Here is a 13,703-nt window from a genome sequence, read left to right as displayed (position 1 = left end):
TCGATGCCGTTCTTCCAATATCTCTTTCCTTCGGCTATTGTCAAAAAGCCCCAGGATTGGTTTTAGCAGCCAGATATTTAGTTCTTTTACAATTTCTGTCGATAACTATTGATTTAAGTACAACAATGGTATCCAATTGTACTTTTGGTTTCTTTAAGAATCATTTCAAAGTCAGTATATCCTTCGATAGCGTCAGGAGACTGACTTGATGAAGACAGAACTTCTTTTCTGCAGCTTTTTCGCTATAACATGGTGCGATGCATACAATCGTTGTATAGTAATTTTTAATTTATGGGCATTTTGGCAACATAGTAGGCATAGGGGCATATGTAGTAGAATATATTTATCCTCAAAATATTCTTTAACAACAGATCGTCGAACATTCCGACCTTACGATACATTACGATTTTTTCCATGCCTTTGCACATTTCCCATTAAATTAAGAGTCTTCCGTAAAGAAATTATCGTCTTCAATGTCCCCGTAATACAAGGTATATTTGATTCAAACTTATAGTCCTAACATCTTACGGTATTGCATTGGTCTACCGCACGACAAACAACATTTGAGGAAAAAAGTAATTACTCATCTCGACCATTTGTTGTTCATTGCACGCCTCAGCGATGAGCAAGTTTCGTGCTGCATTATCACTGCGTCCACAAAACTGAAGCCCGCAAGCGACAAAAATGACAGATAAAGCTGCGGAACGTTCAACACCATCGCCGGGCCTTAAAAGCAAGTTTCCAACAATGCGCACTATCGCAACTGTATTATCAAAAAATCAACTGAGCCCGCCAGTCATCAGCCTCGTTTTGAATCGATTGTCTTAAATCTCGGCTCGGTCCATTCTCGGTACTTGGGATTTCTTTTTTCCCGGTCCGTGCCCTGTACTATGTTTGCGCACCGTGGGGAACCATGTTTGATAAGAAATCTTTCGACTCGAACCCAACATACCGCCCGGTGTCATTGTGCGTGCATCATGCTCACTGCAATGCACGAGCACCGAGGGGAAGTATCGAACACGAAAACAAGGAACTTGTTCCAACATGCATGACGGTGCAGGAGTGTGGCGAGCGGTGCGGGAGGCACGATTCATCGTTCAGTTTGATAGTGACACTTGGAGGAGGCTTTTGCCTACTGATTAGAAATAATCCTTCCATAAATAATCGCTCAGCAAATAAATGGCGTCCGTCGGGGTGAAGGTGGCCTGGGACGGTGATGGTGGTGGTGGTGGTGGCGGTGATGGTGATTGCCACGACCACGCACACGGTGCAACACGTTGCCGTCGCTTGGAACGGTTATTTACGACCGTATTAGCTGACCCACAGCAAAATAAACGCGAACAAGGCGCTTCCCATGTGAGTTTGGATGCTTTTAATGGAAGTCGGTTTTCCGATAGGAATTTTCCACAGCGAACGATAACGGGGATAACAAGTAAATTTACTTTTGTTAAAACACTGTAAAATTTGTAATAAGTTGTCAGAATTTAATAAAATTCGAATATAGCATAACGGCAAATGTATTAAATGTTTCGTTAATAGACCAAACAGAAGACCTGATATTATTTCAAAATCGAAAAGGGTAATACATATTTGATTACATTAATAGCAATCCAAAACACGTCATTGGGTTATAATATTAGAAATTTCAAGCGTCGTTTTGCTTAAAATGTTTAAAACTGAAGTGTGGAGCATCTGAAGATTGATTAACAGACGGCTGCATGTGATACTGGAATCTAATCGAATTGAATAATATTTTAAAGTTTCAAACATTAAGATTCCTATATTTATAACTAACTATAGAGTGGCTATATGTGAGTTAAATATGTTCCAAGTGAATCTAAATTCGATTTACTAATCGAATAATGGAACGCTTCAACTTCACGCAATCATCGATCGGGAGAGTTCCGCCATTTTCTCATCACCACGAGGGCATTATGCACTTTATAGAGCATAAAAAACTCCCCATCACAATCCTCGCGTTGCTCCTTTCGATGCCAACACGAAAATGGAAGTATCGCCAACCATTTTCTCCAATCCGCTTCGTCGATCGACACGAGGGTTCGGTTTTTTTTTATTATTTCCCTCCAAAGGGGTGTGTTTACGCGTTTGATGTTTTGATGTTTTTTATGTTTACGGTTCCGTTACGCAACGCACAACCGCCCAATCCCAATGCGCCTAAAGAAGCCCCGAAAAAAAAGGTAAATAAGGGGATCTTCTGCGTCCTCGCGAGGCCGAGAACGAGAGCATAAAAACCTTTCGTGCCGGCTGCTGTTTATGCTTCCGACGGCGGGGGAAGAGTTTATGTAAAAGTAAAAAAAGCAGGATTCACTCTCTCCCTCGCTCGATCGTTCGCTCGTACTCCTCGATTCGTCCCTTAGCTGTTGTTCGAATTCCCCTCGTGTCGAACGGTAACGGCATGGTATAAGGGTTGCCAGACGAGGCGCTAGCGGGATATGGAATAAATAGCTGTAGGTTCGAGGGGTGTTCCATCGAGTCGATCCGTTTCGTTCCGATTTCGGGAGTGCGGCAAAGGGGGAAACGTGAAGGGCAAACCCGGGTTTCCAGCGTATGCTGTCGATTGTGTCGTCGTCGTCATCGGCGATGCAGAGCCAGTGGCAGACAGAGAGAGACAGAGAAAGCAATGTGCCCGGAAAAACATGCTCGCTCTGCGTCACGAAAAAAGGGGGACGCCGTCCATGTTTTGTTCGTTTTTGGTGTTTTTTTCCTTTTCTCTTCTTTTCGATTTCAATTCCTTCTTTGCTGTCGCCCGGCCGGGCGGTGCGTTGGAACAAATACTACTATACGGCGTCTCACTGCCATCGTAGTCGTCGTGGCGTTGTATGTATGTTTCGATTTTTCTCGTTTCAATAACGTTTTTTTTGTTTATTTCAGGGCTGGTTTTCCACCGCCATTTCCATCATTTCCCTCCTTTACACGCGCGCGCGCGTGTGTGTGTGTGGGTTTTGGGTGGATATAAGATGGGTGTTGACACGGATATGCTACTAATACATGGCCGCAAGGGGACTCGGCAATCCGAAAAGGGGGGGAGCTTTTTTCGAGCGATTTCCTCGCACACAAATGGCGCTCGCTGCCAATACATAAGACTCACAGGAAGGCGCATAGGAAGTTGGGGAACTGACAGAGAGAGAAAGTGCGATAGAAAGAGAAAGAGAAAAAGGTTCTGATGCCTTTTTTATTCTTGCATTTTTCTTGGGGACGGCTAGCGATTAGCTGCCAGAGGAAGCGCCATACTTTCCCTTTTCATTCGCGCTGTAATCATCGCAAGCATTAAGGAGTTTCCATGACGATGACAAACTCGGCCAATGTCGATGGAAGGCCGGCGTGAACTATGGGGTTTTGTGGCGCAAATTTGGTCAAACAGTTTGTTAGATGCGCTCGACGTTGTGTAGTATTGTTCAATTCACTAAAACATTTTTTTCTTCAAGAAAGCAATCTTGCAATATTCTCGAATACGTCGCTGGATTTCGGGTTACGAAAGTATTACAGAATACATGAATTCATGAAGATGCATATTCGAGATTGATAACAAATCTTTCAATGATTGAATTATTCGTAACACATAAATACATATTGACCATTTTGTTTATCTTTCAAATGGATACAACTTTCACTGCAGGAATCTAATGATAGAATATGAACACAGCTTTGTTCTATGCCTTCATGTTATTAGATTTTGTAGATAATAACACTGTTCCAAGCTACCCTCCCTACAAATTTAGATTAGGGCGAGACAATGACGAAAATACGGTCCTAAAATGCATAAAACTGATGGCAAGCCGCTATGCGACTACCTTACTCATCGCTGGCATCCATTCCGTGGTTTACGGTGAAGTGCAACTGGCATCCAATTTCAGCTGTTTTGACAAGCAATAAATTCGCAACAGTTGTTGATGCCATTTTCGCATAATCTTCTAGGCATTGTAAAAGTGAAAGTATAATTCCTCTGGCTACTGAGTTATTGTTCCATCGCAGTATTATGACCACACCGCTTGCCAACTATCGGGCAACCGAAGCAACCATACTAATGGATTTTCTTTTTTGCTGTCACTGCTGCTGCTGTTGTTGTTGTTGTTGGCCTCCTCGCGCCCCAGCATAGCCAGCCAGTCAGCCTTAACCACAAAACTAATCCATCGAGCGGTGGAAATGTGTAGGCAGGACCGCAGGAGGAAGGAGGAGGAGGGAATCATCTTCCTCATCACACACTGGCCGCCTGGACCCTGGAACGTTTGCAGCTTACTCCCTCGCTTTCTCCATTCACATAACCCCCTTTTCACAAGCGGGACTGCCGGAGAAGAATCGGAGTTTTTCCCCTTTTTCCGCCTTTGACAGTGGCAGTGTCGTTGGCAGCCGTGCTCCTATGGCCACGCAACGCAATGTGCGAAGAAACATAAAAAGCCCTGAGGGAGTATTCGTCGCCCCGGCACTCCCTGGTACCATACACTCCGCTCACCTCGGAAGATACCGAACGTATCCGGTCATGTTTTGGACAGCATTTTTCCAAACCGCCCTCATCCTTGGGTTTGTCTAAGCGAATGGATGGAATTCTTTTTTTTTTGGGGGGGTTTTCGCTTTCAACCGCATCACCCAAAACACACACACACACACAAACACACGTGCGACATAGTACCAGCGGTTCGGTCTGGAATGTTGACATGTGCGTCACGTGGTGTTGTTTGCCAGCACTTTTACGCCATATCTTCTTTCGTCGAATTTTCCTTTTCCTTCTACCGCAAGCGATTAATTGCGTTTGATTGAAGCACTTCGGTGGATGCGCTACTCCCCCTCCATCACCCTCCTCCTGTCTGTAAGTAATACATTCTTCGGTTCCACATCCACAGAACAACACAAGGCACCCACCGATCGATGGCATCAAAAACCATCATCAGTCGTCGCATTCGTTGTCGAGAATTCCATATTTCATCTCGACGATCGCGTCGATGATGTCGCTGCTACGGGTCGGGCAGTGCTTTTAATGCTTGGAAATGTTTTTCGGTTTTCATTAATTTGTCACACCCGCGTCGTGCATCCTCCTCCTCCTCCCTTTGCTCACTTCAGGCGGACTCGTTAAAGTTCATTTTAAAAGCAATTAAAGCGTGCCGCAGGCTGTGGTCAGTTTGATGTGATCGACTCCGTCGCGTCCGACGTGATCATTTGCACCCGCAGGGCCGAGCAGCACAAACAGCGACGACGGTACAAGCAGCAGGTTTTCTCACTAATGTGCAGTAGTGAGGGCATAAATGGTTACGAGCACGATGTGGCTGACCGGAAGTGCTACTGTTGCTAATCATCGCCATAAAACGATTTGCTTCGCCCAAGTGGTTAACTCATGAGTGTGGTTTTAGTTTTGCAATGATGCACATTCCAAGGGAAATGTCATTGGCGTTGGCAGGCCATGTTGTCGACAGGAATTACTTTCATCAATACATATTCGCGGTCATGCAAGGCCGTATAGCTAGGTCTAGATTTTACTGGATAAATTAGAAGATTCATCAAAGTAGCTGGTCGCAGTATTGTTTTCTGACTTGTATTTTAAACAAAATGGTTGTACTCTTTCTGCGCCTCAGTATAAACTAAGTATAATAATGTGTTTCACGTCTTCTTACATGCTTCTAAGAAGTCATGTTGTTCACAAAAATGAATAATTTAACGGTAAGTTTCGCTTTCATTTCATTCTTCTTGCAGTTTAAATCAGTTAGGGTGCTATAGACTTTGCTACTTCGATTGACTTTTCCCACAAATCTGGATTGTCTTCCGGGAATTTGACTTTCCTACGTTTCAGACTGTTAAACAAAGTCTTCTTTAATTTGCTTCCTACTTCTTAACGCAGCTTAAGTTACATATGATGTGAGTCATATTTTTTGAAACATTTTAGACTTTTTAAGCGAAGTAGGCTGAACAAAATGGATCGCATTCGTTTCCTGAAAAGTTTTAATTTGTGTATTAATGAGCACGGTTTTCATGAACATTTATCATTTACCGTGATTCGTTGATTATCAGATATTAGACAATTATCAGCTTGTATTAGCATGACTCATTTGGTCGCGTTTATCCTTCATTCCACAGAATGTTGCCAACTTTCCACCAAGGTTGCCTATTGTTTCAGTAAGTTTGCAGGATGACCATTGTGATATAATCCGCATCTTCCGCGGGAAATTCCCTTCACAATCGATCCCTCGGTTCCAACTCCGCCACATTTTATCCCTTAGCTTAGGCTTAGGGCTTGCTGCAGCTCTATGTTTTGTTGGCAGTTTTGAAACCCACAACCCCCCTAATTACGTACCGTCCATCGGCCACGCGCCACAGAAACTCGTCCAAGTGAATTACGAAACGGAAAACCTGATCCAGCACAACCGGAACCCACCGGGTTCTGATCAGTGAAAGTGTACGCGAAGGTTCGCGACAACAACAACAACAACAACGGAACGGCCACGTGAAAGTGGAGGGCCCTGGTACGGTACGCCGACCTTCATCGTTCACCCTGAAAGGGGTTAGCCAAAGGGTGCACCAGGATCCTGGTCTGACTGGAATCATTATCGTTCGTCCGTGGCCACCATCGCGCGCTAGACGAATCCGCACTTTCGATTTCGTCTACGCACGGAAAGTGGACACGAAGACGACGGATATGAAGCGATGAAGAGAGAGAGAGAGAGAGAGAGAGAGAGAGCATAAAAAGTAAGGAAAAATCAATTTTTCCTCGCATCCAGCGCACGTTCTTGGTGTCTCGCTTCCACCCAGAGGCCGGATGATTAACCGTAACACACCAGAAAGAGAGTCCCGAGATCCTGGAGGCTACTATGATGCTATGCTGGAAGCAATGGTGGCCCTTCCATAGGACATGACTGTGAAGGAGGTGCAGGAGGTGGACGAAATGATGTGCCTGCGAACGAGAGAGAGAGAGAGCTCGTTCTCTCTCTTTCTATCTTTCTCTCTTCGGTTCTCGTTGCCTCCGTCTAGCGAGCAGAAAACGATTACCCCTCCCGAGGGATGATGGTCGTCGTGGTAACAGCCGCAGCAGCAGCAGCAGCAGCAGCAGGGCAGGTTCCGAAAAATCTCGGATCAGTTTTTAAATCGCTACCACCGAGTGCAGAGGTCGCCGTGGCCAAGAACCGATCCGAACCGATCTGCTTGGCACGTGTGGTGGAAGCGTATTATTGTATTTTTTTGTGGAAAGCCAACCAAGGAAGTGAACCACCAATCGAAGCGTAGAAGCAGAGACACTCGCTGCAGTAGCGACCACCGGACCGCCGAGATCATTGTGCATCGAGAGAAAGGATAATTAGACCGCTGTGTATGCGCCTGTGTGTTTATGCTAGTGTTTTGTTTTGATTTACAACGAACTCGTCCTCGAGCAGAGAACATTTATCGTTCCGTGTCTTCAGTTGTTTTTTGTGCAACTCCCTGTGGAGAACGAGAGAAAGTGGTGCTGCTGCGTGTGATCGAATCCGGTATTCGAACGTCCAGTAGGAGATAAAGGAATGCTGTAGGAAACTGCGGGAAAACAGCGTCCACATACAGCCAAAGCCATTGGCTCTGGTCATTTGCGACACCTTTAACACTGCAACATCAACATCAGGTAAGTGTGTCAGAGCTGGTCAGCGGAGCGCACGGCAGGACATTTATGGTGTCCGAGCCGAGTTTGTCCTTGAAAAAACCGTAACCGTGATCGGTTGGTGAAGTTGATTGACCCAGATACGCCCCGTCAGGATGCAGTACGAAGGACAACGATGCTTCTTGCTAGCAACTCTTTTGTCTTTCTCTGATCTTTGGAGGCGTTTATGGCATCGAGTACCGCCCAGTCCTTCGAGTAGGGCAGTCTGGAGGGCACGGAATCGTTTGGCTAGCGCGGTCGTCAGCTAGCTCATTTATGGCCCTAATGGATAGGCCAGCGCCGAAATGCTCCTTTATGGCGGAGTGACTGCAGTTTGACTTTTGGCCCATTCTTAGACTGCCTGCCTGGATCGCCTACTCCGATCGTTGGTCTGTACCTTGAAGCAGGGAAGCAGGCAAACGCACGAGGTCCTGGCGAAAGAGGTTGGACCCTTTACCTACCGCTCGGACTCGGTCGGAAGGACTTTTCGTCCTCGAATTTTCGGTTTCTCACTCATCTCATCGTACGTTGACCGTGATCGCCGTAGGGCCGTTCTGTTGGTTTTGTGGGTTTCATCCCAGAAGCCGTAAAACGAGAAAAACCCCCGTTTAGAATCTGCACTGCATCCCTTCAGGGGTTTCAGCCCCTGTACTCGCGCGTGTGTGCGTGTGTGTTTACCCTTTTTCACACGCGTAGCGATCGGTAGATCGGTATTGTGGGTGGTGAAAGAAGGATCGGTACGGAATGAAGGGTACGGAGATTCGGGGGCCGGACAAGGAAAGGGTCGCGACGACGGATTCCGGGATTGCCGCCGTTCCCGGGGGCTTTCTTCGATGCGTACCGAGGGGCCGATCGTCGTCGCGAACATGGCCGCATATTTACGAGCTGCTCTCCCTGTGATCTTGCTGGGATGATGCTGCATCGTGATCGCTTCGCGATGTACATACCGCCTGGTGGTTGTTTGGATGCAACCGTCAGAATGATGCCCGAGAGGTTAAATATGAATATGGAAATAGGTCTAATGTGTGCCGGGAGAAAAAGCAACCTAATGGCCGTGCCCTGTACGGAACCGTTCTTCTGATGTTTTTGTTATTGCTTCAGAATGTTCTGGAGCGAAAGGAAAGGGGCTGGTGTGTGAAAACGATTAGAGGAAGAGGCGGGTTGTTGCCGGTACGGCTTAATCGTCTGTTTTCATCCTAAATGGTCCTTTGTTCATTGCAGTGTCGTGGTAGATCTTGCGATCAACAAATAGACACTTAATGATCGTGCACTTTCAACGTTGACCGATTTTAACTTCACATTTTGTCATTTCGTGTAATAGGACCTTATAGTAGTCTATAGCCACAGCAAATCCCTTTTTCGTGTAAAGAATCAACAAGACATCCATATTATTTGAGACATTCAATTGATCTAATTGACGCACTAAAGACTCGAACTGACTCAACAGAAGGCTACTGCCATTGTCTGTTGTTTCTTTTCACTCTTTCATTTTTGTTATGAAGTTAAAAAATGATGTACAAAGTAACCCACGAGTCCATGGCTCCGTTAAAGTTGACATCGTAGTACTCTATGATCGTAACAGGCGTTTGAGTGGATTCAACTACTCAAAATTCTAATAATCAGAATATCTATGACGTCAAAATCATTAATCTATCTACAAGTTTAGTTATTGAACAGAGCTAAAGAGAGATAAAAAGAGAAAGAGATGTAAAAGAATCGCCTTTCCGTTCGAGCATCGCTCCCGTAAAAATAGATGCTGCCTCTAGTCACATCTGAATGGACTCGTTTTGATCGAAAAGCCTATGCGACTGAAGCGACCAACTTAAGCATTGAATCTTTTATCACATAAAGCCACCTCACCACCCACGTCTCCCCCTCTGGTGTTTTCGTATTATATACCACCGGAAAGTAAATAATAAAAAAAGGGCTTCAGCTGAAACAACGGGCAGGAAAAACCGAGAAAACAACCCCTCACGAGAAAACGTGGAAGTTACGAGCGGCGATGCGGTACCACCGTACGCCATTCCCACGCGAGTGCGTATCGATTTTCTGCGGATTGCGGATGAGAGGAATTGGACAAAAAAGTAGCAGAAAAAAAAAAGACGCCAACTGTAACGGCGTCCACAGAGGAGTTGTAGATGGGCAACCATCTTGGGACCATGGGATGGGGGGAAAGACCCTCCAACACGACTCAAGCAGAAGAAGTAGATGGAAGACGTCCATCGATTTGGCAGGCAGGCAGTCACCAGGAAGTACCTTACTACCGGCTCGTAAACACTCCATGTAACGCTGGTGTAAGCAGAAGAGGAGAAAGAAGAACACCGATACACACTACCCCACGTTCTGGTGGGCAGGGAAAAGCAATGGCAGGAGTGTGTGTGTGTATGGAAGGCAACCATTCCTGAATGAAGACGAAAAGGAAGAAGGAAATAAAAAGCAGGATAAAAATAAAAATAATCACCAACCAAGGGGGCGAGTGGGTGCGAAGGGGTGGATGGTAAATAAGGCGCACAACATAGCAAACGAACGGTCGCGCACGCTCACGCACACCCTATAGGAGAGTAGACGTCATTTAATTTCCGTCGACGGACGAACGCTTCTCCCCCAATGTTTGGCCTTCAGCAGCGCGGAGTTCCGCGGAGTTTTCCCTCTTTTTCCTTTGGATTGTTTTTTCTGTTTTTGTTTTCTGTTTGGTTTGTGGGCTACGGGAATACGGGAGAGAAGTGCACACGCACACTACTACTACCACTACTACTACGGCTAGTGTTGACAGTTGTTTGGTCTGAAGTGGGGAGAAAGTGCTGGCCTAAGATGCTGGCCAACGCAAGGGGCCATCTTCCAGAGAGGCTTTACACCATCCGCCATTCCGGGAATATCAATATAAACTCACACATACAGAGGGATGGCGAACAAAAAACATGGCGTATTCCTGACGGGTTTATCCATTTTTGTTTCGTTTTTTTCCCCTTTTACAGAATGCAGAACTTTGACGCAGTCATGACGGTGGCACCAACGGGAGTTTCTGCGCTACATCATCATCACGAGGATCAGCACAACGGTGTGCAGCAAACGCAGAGCCAGCATCCAGCAGCCGCGACCTCCACGACACCGTCGACGGTGACGTCAAACAGTGGCAATTGGTACGATTTGCAGATCAAATCGGAACCACTGGACTACCATCGGCACCATCAGCATCATCATCATCATCTGCAGCAGCAGCTTCATCTTCTTCATCACCATCATCATCAGCAGCAACAGCAGCAGCAACAACAGCAGCAGCAGCAGCATCACCACAACGCACAGCAGGATACACCGCTGTCGAATGATCAGCACTCGAACCCAACCTCACCACAGAGCGTGGACAGTATGGACTCGCTGAGCGGCAAAGGCGCTGGTGGCGGTGTTGGTTTCTTCGATGCCAAGCACGCCGTCCAGGGCCTAACGGCGGGCTACAATCCACTCGGTTTTAACCCACTAACACCGCCTGGTTATTCGGGTCTATTGATACCACCTCCCGGTAGCACGTCGACCGGACCTGGTCAGCAGTTGCGTCAGGCAACGACACCGAACCGTACGACGGTTTACGGTAGCTCGACCAACCTAACCCCTACGCACACACCACCGATGGATGTAACACCACCAAAGTCACCGAAAGAAGGCACCGAAACACCGATCAAAGGTCTAGATGGTGGGCATCCGGGGGACACGGGCGCACCATCGGATTGCGAAGAGTCGTACGATGGTAGCGAGGATGAGGAGGGCATCCGGAAGCCGAAGGTGAACTCGCACGGTCAGGTGAAGAAGTTCAAGTGCAAACAGTGCGACTTTATCGCGGTGACGAAGCTGAGCTTCTGGGAGCACACGCGGACGCACATTAAGCCGGAAAAGATGCTGACCTGCCCGAAGTGCCCGTTCGTGACGGAGTACAAGCACCATCTGGAGTACCATCTGCGGAACCACCAGCGCTCGAAACCGTTCCAGTGTCCGAAGTGTAGCTACAGCTGCGTTAACAAATCGATGCTGAACTCGCACATGAAGTCACACTCGAATGTGTTCCAGTATCGGTGCGCGGATTGTAACTACGCCACCAAGTACTGTCACTCGCTCAAGCTGCATCTACGGAAGTACTCGCACAAACCGGACGTGGTGCTGAATCTGGACGGTACGCCGAACCCTCTGCCGATTATCGATGTGTACGGGACGCGCCGTGGACCGAAGACCAAGTCGCAGAAGCTGTCCGGGGCTGAGCAGAAACAGAAGCAGGAGCAAGGCGAGAAGCGAGATGGTAGTCAGCAGTCGGGAGGGGCCGGTCAGCAGACGCCACTGACACCGCAACCACCCAGTCACGGTAGTAGTCCTGGTGGTGCCGGTGGTATGCCCTTCACTCCGCTCGGTGCTACCACCGGTGGCCACCAGGGATCGGTCGGTGGTAATGGGCTGATACGGAACCTGCTACCACATCAGCTGTTTCCCAATCCCCTTGCGAACATGTTCAAGAATGCGGCCAATGCCGCCAACCTACCGCTGTTCCCGTACCTTAATCTCAACTTTCAAATGTTTGCCGATCAGCAGCAGCAGCAGGCGGCGCAAGCGATGGCGCAGCTTTCACCCAACTTCCCGCAGAATCTGATCGGTCAGTTGGGCTACGAAAAGCTGGCTAGCCTCCACAACAACAACAACAACAACAACAACAACAGCGGATCGGAGGATAACGATCTCTCGCTTAAGACAACCATCTCGAGCAGTAGCAACGGTAGCAGCCACAGTAGTACGCTCGGTGAGGAACTGTTGAAGCAGATTACGGCTGCTGCCGCGGACAGTTCGGCATCGGCGTTGAAAAAATCCGGATCCGGATCACCGTACGATCAGCAACATCAGCAGACACAGGACAGTGAACCGGAGACGAGCACCGAGAGTAACGGTGGTCTCACCGTTAGTGCTAGTCTGTTCGAAGAGTACGGTGGTCGAGAGCCGTGCTCGATCGGTAGCCATCCGCAGACACCGTCAACGAGTGGTAGCAAGACGGGGGAACGGAGTCGCCGCAAGGGTCGTGCCTTTAAGCTCGAGCGTCTACAGGCGCGCGGTGACGAACCGCTCGAGCTGTCGAACCGAATCGATTCTCGGTATCTGGCTGAGGAGGAAGACGATGCGATTATGGCACCTATGGAGAGCGTTCAGAGTAAGGAGGTGACGCAGAAGGAACCATCGTCCTCGTCGGCGGTCCAGCAACGGGCTCCTGCCGAGAAGCGCTCGCTTGAGTGCAAGTACTGTGACATTGCGTTCCGGGACGATGTCCTGTACACGATCCACATGGGTTACCACGGGTACGACGATGTGTTTAAGTGTAATATGTGTGGCGAGAAGAGCGAGGATCGCATCGGATTCTTCCTGCACATTGCCCGGAAGGCGCACTAGCAGGGTGTAAGGGCAACGTGCCGAACTAACCGAATAAGTATTTATTTCTTTTGAGAGTCCGCGGGTGGGGGTACGACCACGGGATATTGTACAGTAAATTCCTCGAGGTCAACATTTTGGAAACGAAGAATCCCGAGGTCATACCTCGGAAGCTTGTCCGGTCTCAGGGAGTTAGTTTTTAGTTGCTACAAGTAGACAAGTAAATCGGGCATGGGAAGCTAGTCTGCGGTAGGAGTTTTCAAGGCATTTGGTAGGACCAGGCAGGAGGACCCCACCTATGGTGCAGCAGGATGGTAGATTTAGGGAGACCACTACTAGTTGGATCCACAACCACTCGGAACCTCAGAATCCCTGAAGGGTTCTGTTACAATCCCAAAGACTGAGCAATAGAAGCATGTATGTGTGTGTGTATGTATGTTAGAAGTAGGTGATTGCTGACAAGAGAGCTAGCAACAAGGAACGTCAGGAAGGCAGTTATAAAGTGTTAGCGCTAGGCCAGGTAGAGTGAATGCCAGGAGCGAAACCAAATGAGCACAAAATCAAAGATATTCAAGATGCCGAAGGTACCACACACACACACACGTTGTAGGTACATCGAACGCACTAGTACGTAAGAAGGTTGTTATTTCTAGCAGTAAGTCCTAGGCTTTACCTCACACAATGATTAGAATTATTTATA

The 13,703-nt window shown here is 47.7% G+C and overlaps 1 protein-coding gene across 10 annotated transcripts in view; it reads right to left on the bottom strand.

Moving 5' to 3' along the window:
- Positions 1-13,703, bottom strand: part of LOC125953409 (whirlin) — an 86,445-nt gene that overhangs the window by 15,345 nt on the left and 57,397 nt on the right. The gene's annotated exons all lie outside the window — the stretch shown is intronic.

Source organism: Anopheles darlingi, chromosome 3, assembly GCF_943734745.1.
Source record: "Anopheles darlingi chromosome 3, idAnoDarlMG_H_01, whole genome shotgun sequence".
Lineage (NCBI taxonomy): Eukaryota > Metazoa > Arthropoda > Insecta > Diptera > Culicidae > Anopheles > Anopheles darlingi.
Note: the sequence above shows the minus strand (reverse complement) of the source record. Positions and strands in the feature narration are given on the sequence as shown.